Below are 7,082 nucleotides of genomic sequence, written 5' to 3'. Positions count from 1 at the left end.
AGAAATAAATCAATTCCGCAGGGACCCATAAAGTTCTATAGTGACTGTCACGAAAGTGTTGAAAATTCGTGAGTTAATGAAGGACGAAAATGTCCATAACACATGCACAAGCAGGTAACAGGGAATGTTTTACTTGGGGGAAAAATTTCTACATTGCATAGGAGTGGCAGCACACTTACGTATGGGTATCCTTAAGCCCCCATATAGTATTACGTGGGGTGGTCAAAAAGGTTAATCTGGGGCTACGAAACTTTTTAATGGTGTTTTTTCTTTCGCTACACATCCAACGAAGCGCAACACATTTTTTCCAGTGAGGGATAATTTGGCGGACGCCTGAGACGGAGCATCACGAAAAAGCCTGTGAAAAACTTCAACAACAGACGCGGCCGTGCTCGCGCGTCGTGTCATAATACTGGCAGCCAAATAGGCTGTTGTGACAGCCAGGAGAGCTTGGTTTGACAGCTGTGGTTCTTTCTTGGCCGGGTGAGTTTTGATGTGGCGGCACCTTTGACGCGCAATGATTGGCGGTGCTCAAAGTATGAGGAATCTTGTCTGCGACTAAGCTAGCCTGGCGTTCTGCATATGTGGTGGGGAAATCCCGACCGCTTGAACGAACTGCGGAGGGTAGCCGTCAGGAGTGAACTAACCGATTAAAGGAAATATCAAATAAGGGAAACTCTAAATAAAAAGTAAACCCGACCACTGACAAAGAACCAGTCACATGGTATGAAAGATAAATATTAGACGAGTGCGTTAGTGGAGCCGCGCCCTTGCAACGAGATTTAGCTTAAAAGTTATTAAATGTTAAACGTTTTTGATATAAATTTATCTTTAAAATTTAATAACTCACGACCATATGAAGCGATTCAGACAAACGTAGTGTCAGTCGATACGGTTCAGTGAGCTCTATGGAACTGTTCTAATACACTCAAGAGCCAAAGAAAGTGGTATAGGCATGCGTATTCAAATAAAGAGATATGTAAACAGACAGAATACGCTACTGCGTTCGACAAAGCCTATATAAGATGACAAATGTCTAGCGTAGCTGTTAACTTCTTCTACAATGGCAAGTTATCAAGATCTAAGTGAGTTTGAACGTGGTGTTATAGTCGGTGCACGAGCGATGGGACACACCATCTCCTAGGTAGCGATGAAGTGTGGATATTCCCCTTCAACCATTTCACGAGTGTACCGTAAATATCAGGAATCTGGTGAAACATCAAATCTTCGATATCGCTGTTGCGGGAAAAAGACCCTTCAAGAGCGGGACCAACGGCGACCGAAAAGAATAGTTCAACGTGACAGAAGTGTAACCCTTCCGCAAATTGCTGCAGATTTCAGTGCTGGGCCATCAACAAGTGTCTGCGTGCAAACCATTCAGCGAAACAACATCGACATGGGCTTTCTGAGCCGAAGGCCACTGGTATACCCTTGATCACTACACGACACAAAGCTTTACGCCTCGCCTGTGCCCGTCAACACCGACCTTCGAGTGTTGATGACTGGAAACATGTTGCCCGGTCGAACGACTCTCGTTTAAAATTGTATCGAGCGGATGATGGACGTGTACTAGTATGGAGACAACCTCATGAATCCAATGACCCTGCATGTGTCAGCAGGAGACTGTTCAAGCTGGTGGAGGCCCTGTAATGGTGTGGGACGTGTTCAGTTGGAGTGATATGGGATCCCTGATACGCCTAGATATGACTCTGACCGGTGACACGCAATAAGCATCCTGTCTGGCCACTTGCCTCCATTCATGTCCATTGTGCATTCCGACGGACTTGGACAATTCCAAGACAACGCGACCCATCCCCTCGTACTCTTACGGACAGCCCTGCAGGATTCATGGTGTCAGGTCCCTACAGCACTACTTCCGACAGAGTACATACCACGTCATCTTTTGGCACTTCTGCGACCTCGCCGGGGCCTCTACACGGTATTAGGCAGGTGTACGAGTTTCTTTGGCTCTTCAGTGTGCATTTTTTCGGATGTTTCCTTTTTCAAATTACAGCATTGAATCAATATTCCATGAGTGAAAAAGTGAATTTTCTGGCAAATAAAAGCTGAAACAGTGAAAGTAGCTGCAGCGTTAGTAAATAGATGTAGTTAGAGATGTATAGCTGTCATTAGTTTCATTGTTTAGTAATTATTAGTGATATAACGCCGCAAAGTAGTGTCCATATAAGGAAAAACAATATTCTTGTGAAAACCATTACATAGACATTAAATTTATGGTTTATCTATGATTTCGGTGGTAGACTGTGCGTGAGTTTGACTCAAGTTCAGTACGAGGCTGTAAATGCGGCCGTTTTCGCACGTCACGGATTTCGGCGCACAGTTGGAGCGGAGCTCGCGTACAGACATGTCGTGTGTGCGGCTGGACGTCACCTCGTGTATGCAACCGAAATTTGTTTTACGTATTAGGTGGAGAATTCTGTAAGTTACGCATGTGACAGTCGTGAGGAACTCTGTAATAATTTTAGCTCGTGTGGGCATAGAATAGATTAGCGGCGCGTGAACTGTTGTTGGGACTTGTAAATACTTTGCGAGTGCCGATTACAAGGCGTCTGAAACGTTGTTCAGTGTGTGGACTCTGAATAGTTCCGAGTAGGCGACTTACTCTAAATAGCTATGATGTGTTCTGCAGTTAATGTTGACGGTGATTTGCGATTAAAAAATATCGTTAGTTCACAATTAAAGAATTTAGAAGTGTGCTGAAGAACTTGGAATAATTGTCGTGGTTTTTCCAAAGGTTGAGTAAACACCTGATGCTAGTCGACTTTCTTGGGTTCTTGAGCAGATAAATATTATTTTAATAATAAAGTGTTGTAAATAGAGTGAAAGGATATTTCGTTCTTTTTAAAATAAATTTAGTCTGTGAAAAGTCAGAAGTGAACGTTATTTCCCCACTACTTCCTCCCTGCAATTTTAATAAACTTGTAATTTCTCTCATTTAGGGTTAAATGTGACTGATGCTTTGGATGGACCCTGAACAGTGACGAAGCCAATATTTTGAAGTCGAACTAGGCATCTAGAAGCCCTATGAACTATATTTTTCTTGCCTCATTTAATTTTTTATTCGTGTTGTCACAGATCGAGGCTCAGGAGTCAAACTTCGGTGGAAGCAACAGTTAATAACTACACCATTAGTCATTCACTTGTTTGTTAAACAAGGAGCAAGAAGAACAGAACCCTTTTAAAACAACAATTTTCTCCCTCAAAATAAGTACCCATTACGTCGCACGCCACACAGAGTGCGACTCAAATGGCACTGAAAGTGGAAAAGAACACCAAAGTTGAAGTATGCTGGACAGCACGATTCTCGTGGGGAAAAAAGTCTTGCACACTGATTTACCGTGAAAATTTGGCAGTATATCTACCAAAAGTAATTTCGCGACCTTCCGTTGTGAAATGGTGTCAACAGCTTGGCCAAAACCGCACAGACGTGGGTGGTGCTTATTGGAAGGTCCAGATCTTGCACCATGCCGTTTCCATCTTGTCGGCATCTAAAAGAACATCTATGGGGAAAGTGATTTTCAGTATGTTATCAGTGGGCTGAAGGTCACTGATAAGTACTTCCAGCGTCAGGTTACATACTTGGGCGACTCCTCTCCCCTTCCCCCAGGGAAACCAGCAATTGATCAAGGTCATCCTCAGGAACCGCCTCCCGCCCTCTCCAACTCTCCCCCCTTCCTCCCTCCCCACCTCTCCCCTCCACAGAACCAACGAGATTCAAACACCTCCTCCCCATCTTCGTCTGGATGGCCTCATTCTGGAGCTGGGCAACAAAGGATGTGGATCAGGCTGTATATATTTGTTGCCATCAAAATGTTCTAATTACGTTAAGTCATGTCACTCCAGGTCAATTTGTTAGAAACGAATTAAATTTAATATTATGTTATTTTGTCGTTGAAGCCACGAGCAGATACCACATGCAGGAAGACCTGAAGTACACTCATCCTTCCACATTTTTCCCAATTTTACGTATTTTTCCATCATTTTTTCGTATTTTTCCATTTTTTCAGTATTTTCCACAATTTTACGCATCTTTCCACAATTTTATCCAGTCACGTGATTTCCGTACCAATGCCCTCAACATCACGTCAACAACACAACGCGTCGACGATGTGTTACTCTCTACCAATCATAATCAGCATGTATACAAAAGTATCTGAATTATACAGGGTGTTACAAAAAGGTACGGCCAAACTTTCAGGAAACATTCCTCACACACAAATAAAGAAAATATGTTATGTGGACATGTGTCCGGAAACGCTTAATTTCCATGTTAGAGCTCATTTTAGTTTCGTCAGTATGTACTGTACTTCCTCGATTCACCGCCATGATTTCATACGGGATACTCTACCTGTGCTGCTAGAACATGTGCCTTTACAAGTACGACACAACATGTGGTTCATGCACGATGCAGCTCCTGCACATTTTAGTCGAAGTCTTCGTACGCTTCTCAACAACAGATTCGGTGACCGATGGATTGGTAGAGGCGGACCAATTCCATGGCCTCCACGCTCTCCTGACCTCAACCATCTTGACTTTCATTTATGGGGGCATTTGCAAGCTCTTGTCTACGCAACTCCGGTACCAAATGTAGAGACTCTTCGTGCTCGTATTGTGGACGGCTGTGATACAATACGCCATTCTCCAGGGCTGCATCAGCGCATCAGGGATTCCATGCGACGGAGGGTGGATGCATGTATCCTCGCTAACGGAGGACATTTTGAACATTTCCTGTAACAAAGTGTTTGAAGTCACGCTGGTACGTTCTGTTGCTGCGTGTTTCCATTCCATGATTAATGTGATTTGAAGAGAAGTAATAAAATGAGCTCTAACATGGAAAGTAAGCGTTTCCGGACACGTGTCCACATAACATATTTTCTTTCTTTGTGTGTGAGGAATGTTTCCTGAAAGTTTGGCCGTACCTTTTTGTAATACCCTGTATGTCATTACTAATCGCCACTTCATTGCTGTTGTGTGTGTGTGTCATGTCACAGTGTAAGTGTTAGAAACGAATAGGTGCTGCACTAAAACTAATGTAATGACGCCGACATTAAACTGATCAAACATTACAGTTGACGTGGTTTACTACCGAAGTGGGTATCATTTCATGGGTCTTCTGAGCGTGAAATTCAGCAAAGTTGTCAACAGTTTGTTCACCTTATGTGGCAGTGGCATTCTGTCTTTTGATTGAAACGACGCGGAGCATCAGCAGATATATTAGTACTGTATGTTCGGTAGATATCGTTAAATCAGTCTCAAGAGGCGTTATCGTTACTCTTACGAAGCGTTATCATTCGAATCGCTTCACAAATACGGTTATATTTCCATGCGTTATCGTGGTATTTAGTATGAAGTGCACATTTCCGCCAAATTCTCAAGGGTGCAGATAACGAAAAAACTCCTAATGACCTCTGAACGTTAATTTCCTGAAACTTAAAATACACCCACATGCAAATCTCCGGACAGAAAAGACTGACGTGTCCTTGGCGCGTACATATGTGAGAGCACGCGCGCGCATTGTTGCTCACTCAGTAACTTAGTGGATAACGCAAGCACTTGAATAAGACTACTAACTGCTAAATAGGCTGAAAGATTCTGTAGCACAAGTGGGCATAGTGTAACTGCCCCTACCATGTTTGTATGAAAAGGTTCACTCAGTTTTACGGCTATCAGATGTGTGTAATGCGAGTTCGGTTCTCCTGTTAGGCTGGGGATTACTGTTTGAACCGTTTGCCTAAGCCAACCTGCGTACTGCTATCTCTATATTTTTCTGGAATTATGGTTAATGATTTTCTTGAGGTGATATCAATCTCTCAATTACCTACACTTTGTTAGTCCGCATGCAGGCAGTTTATAGTTCCTCGACAGATTCTCTCAATCGAATAACACTCAGATCGCTTAGCCACAGTTGTCGGTTTCTTTCCACTATCGCACTTTTACTTCACGGATTACTTTCATTGTACGTTTAATCACGAACACAACTCTTTTGTCTTTTAATATTACATTTAGGCTCAGCATACTTTATAATCAAACCTCTATTCTCGCCTCTAAGCCTACTTACCGCCAACTAACTCACTCTCACAATACAAAAATGTGCACAGTGTTTCAGGGGTTCCCCTAGCGTTGACATGTCCTTTTAACTTTCAGAAATTTTAGAACACCAACGACATTTCAAGACAAGGAACTACGTATACCGATATTTCTTTTAATAGGGTGTCAATAATGAACTTCTTACAACAGTCAGATAAATTTTTCCAGCGATGATATATTATGACTTACTGCCAGCAGTAAGCATACCTACCCTGCTATTTATTGCTATATCGTAATTGCTTCGGGGAGATCATTTATTACTATTTCATTCAGATGCGATGAAAGTGAGTTATAACATAATGTATCGATCCTGCTGATCTAAAATCAATCTACTGTTTCTAGTACAGTGAGTAAACAATTTCACTGCAGTCGTACTGAATCGAGCCTATCGTTACATATCAAAATATACTAATTAAACTGATTTACATTCCTACGATTACCAGAAACTAGTTCTCCCTTATTTCAAAGAAAATCAACCAAATAACACTCAGCTCCTTGTCGTAAAGATATAACCCGCACTTAATGTTTCACTAACTACAATTTAAGAAAACTCTCCACAACAGTAAATTTTCACCGGTATTTTTTTCTGCAGATTTTTGCTGCCCATTTATAAACTGTAAGAAAGACAGTGCGTATTATTTAATAAAAATGTAGACGAAAAATAAAATGATCGTATGGCATTGCTGGCCGGGAGGCCGCATCCGGGGAAGCTCGGCCGTCGAGTGCCAGTTTTATTGCGGTCGACGCCACATTGGGCGACTCGCGTGCCAATGGTGAGGATGAAATGATGATGAGGGCGACACAGCACCCAGTCCACGAGCGAAGAGAATCTCCAACCCGGCCGGGAATCGAACCCGGGCCCCCTGCATTCGAGGCAAGCACGTTACCACTTTTTTGCATTTTTTTCGTTGTATTTGGTCCTAGCAGACGTCACATGATATCCATTGAAGTTCGTTGTTGATCCCTTCACTCAA

This window comes from Schistocerca nitens, chromosome 1 (assembly GCF_023898315.1).
Source record: "Schistocerca nitens isolate TAMUIC-IGC-003100 chromosome 1, iqSchNite1.1, whole genome shotgun sequence".
Taxonomy (NCBI): Eukaryota; Metazoa; Arthropoda; class Insecta; order Orthoptera; family Acrididae; genus Schistocerca; species Schistocerca nitens.
This window is presented reverse-complemented; position numbering follows the sequence as displayed.